This window comes from Octopus bimaculoides, chromosome 25 (assembly GCF_001194135.2).
Source record: "Octopus bimaculoides isolate UCB-OBI-ISO-001 chromosome 25, ASM119413v2, whole genome shotgun sequence".
Lineage (NCBI taxonomy): Eukaryota > Metazoa > Mollusca > Cephalopoda > Octopoda > Octopodidae > Octopus > Octopus bimaculoides.
The window spans coordinates 13,884,679-13,887,990 of NC_069005.1; positions in this window are offsets into that span (position 1 = coordinate 13,884,679).

The window sequence follows — 3,312 nt, forward strand, 5'->3', positions numbered from 1 at the left end:
GAGGAGGAGGAGGAGGAGGAGGAGGATTGCCACAAGACAACAGCATTAGATTGCTGTGGAATAATGAGGGATATAAATACTTAAGTGTGCTGCAAGACTATAGGATAATGGAAAGAGAAATGAGAGAGAAAGTCACTAAAGAGTGTACAAGAGAATTAGGAAGGTGCCTGAAGCAAAATTAAGCGGCAGGACCATCATTAAAACCATGAATACATGGACTATGCCTGTGTTGAGATACTCTGCTCCCTTTCTGAAGTGGACAAAGGTTGAGCTACAGAACTTAGATAGAAGAACTAGGAAGCTGTTCACAATGCACAACACTAAAAGCAATACTGACCGACTCTACCTACCAAGAAAGGAAGGTGGCAGAGGATTACTAAATGCAGAAGGCACCGTTAATACTGCAATACTGAGTCTGAAAAGGTATGTTGTGCAGAATAAAGAAAAGATGCTATCAGCAACCAGTAAAAGAATTCAAAGAGAAAAGGAAGAATGCTGGAGCAAACAGAGAGAAAGTGATGGAACTACATGGCCAATTCATGCGACAAACACAAAAGTAAAGATTGTTGAAAGTAAAGATAGCTGACTCTGGTTTCCTAGCCTGGATGCTTTTCTGCCACTGATCCAGCCAGGATACTATGGAAGGCAAATCCACACACAAGTTATACAATTTGAATAATAAAGAGCCACATATAGTTAGAATTTTAGCACTAAAGTGTTTGCAGGAGATTAATAACCACAGCATCAACAATAGAAATTATAGAATTTATTTCAAATTTTGACATACGATAATCCGCTGAGTGTTCCCCTGACATGTTTGCTATTCAAAACATATGCAGAATCAAGGTGACAGGGTATGTGTGCAATGAGGCTGTCCCTTTGAATAATAGATACAGACCATCCAATGAGATTCTGTACAGTTTCCATCTACTCAATTTCATTCACAATATATGGGTTGGTCTGAGGCTACAGAAAATGACATTTGGCCAAGATGCCTGTGAATTATGAGATGACACAGGAAGCAACCATTACTATGTATATTCGTTATGTCATACATCATAAACTCATGCCATCACACTTAGTGTGTACATCTTAACGTAAAGTCACTTTCATTACATCTCCCTTCTTTACAAACATTGCAAGAGGTATTATTGTAGTCAATATACACACAAAGTTTCAGTTATGGCAATATTTGGAACTTAAATTATCAACTTCAAATAAACTCAACTATATATTCATTATCATTCTTATAAAGTAACTTTCTTCAAAGTCCCTGTATATATCTTCTTTAAATTTAACTGTCCATAAATGAATTTTTTTTTTTTTTTTTTTCGCATTAAGAAAATGATCTCTTTAACTTTTTCAAATGTGGGACAAATAATGAAATATGCTTCCTAGCAATTAACACAGTTCATGAGTCTCTCTTTTCATGGAGCACTTCTCAAATTCAACAGTTGTTGATATCAGTTTCAATATTGTTCTGGCATGTTGATTTTTCATCCGGATCTTATTGTTTAATTACAGATAGTGTCTGTAGTCTCAGCTTCATCTGTATCACAGTTGTCCACAGATGACAGCGATTTCATCAGTACTGTCTTCCATCTGACAGTGTTATGTTATAGGATCTTGGTGCGTCATCAACTGATTTGACAACTCTAGGCTTCCATGACTGCTTTTCTTGAATCCTGACTTGCTGTCCTTCTGGCTCACCAGAAGTTCTCAGCTCTCAGTCAAACCGTCAAACCTATGCCAGCATGGAAAGCGGACGTTAAATGACGATGATGATGATGATGATGATGATGATGACAGCGATTTCATCAGTACTGTCTTCCATCTGACAGTGTTATGTCATAGGATCTTGGTGCGTCATCAACTGATTTGACAACTCTAGGCTTCCATGACTGTTAAAATATTTGAGAAAAATTATATTAATGTGTCCTACTGGTTAAAATTCTATCTATTTATTTGTGCAGCTGAAGATGGCACTGCATTTAAATTGATGTAACGATTGCATTGTTCAATTAAATGGAGCCACTTGAAATGGCCGTACTGCATCACTACTTCATATCCTGTTGCTTATTTTGCTTTTATTTTGCTTTTATTTACCTTACTTCAAGCTGTGCGGATAATACTGGACTGGCTTGGTGCTTCAACTTAAGTACCTAATTTAACTGAATCTCAATTATTCCTTATATATGTATGTGCACATACACATACACACACACACACACACACACACACATGCACACATACATACACACATACATATTCACAAAGTCATATAGTAGGCAGAAACTGAAAGAAGCCCATCATATGTGTGTGCATGTGTGTGTGTGTCTTTATGTCTGTGCTTGTCCCCCCACCACTGTTTGATAACTAGTCTTGGCGTGTTTACATCCCTGGAACTTAGCAGTTCGACAAAAGATCTGAATTACTACCAGGCTTTAATAAATAAGTACTGGGGTAGATTCCGTGGACTAAGATAGTTCAAGGCAGTGCCCCAGCATGGTCACAGTCCAATCATTGAAGCAAGTAAATTATGCAAATAAAAGATGGAAGATGCACACAAACATAAACACACACATATGCATCATACATGCATACACATTTTCACACAAACATACATTCACACATATATGCCCACATATGTACAAACACACACACACGTGTGTGTTTGTGTTTGTATGTGTGTGAGTGTATACATGACATTTCACTCACTACTGTTTTCTAATCATCTTCATGCGAAGGTCTTCACGATATACCATCATTCTTGGTCTGAAAATTCGATGACATACATGCTTTACTCCTTTGCTGCAAGATATTGGAACGGAATCAACTTCCCGTTGATCTTTTGTTGTCTAGTTTGATTGAAATATCTAAATATCATGCAAACTGCCTTTTATTCAGTGATTGTTATCATATCAATGGCTGTTCTTTGATACATGCAGAGTTCAAACTTGTTTGTGTACATTCTGAACCTTAGTAACTTAAAAGAGTGGCAAGGCTCTGGAGAAGATAGAATTTCCTCACAGAAGTTATAATTTTAAATAAAAGTATTTGTTTGCTGCACATAAAACATCTTCTGTGTGTATTCTGCTGGTGTTCTGCATGAACTAGTGCATAATTCTGTTAATCATTGGTTATAAAGGTATGAGGTGCAACAGGGCAACTGGACAATAGGACTAGTTTAGTAATACAATAACTGGGTGTCAACAAGCTTAGCTAACTAAGTGATTGGGCAGCTAGTTTTCGGTATCTTTTAAGGAAGCAGATATGTGTTTGTACGTGTGTACATATCTATATATATATATA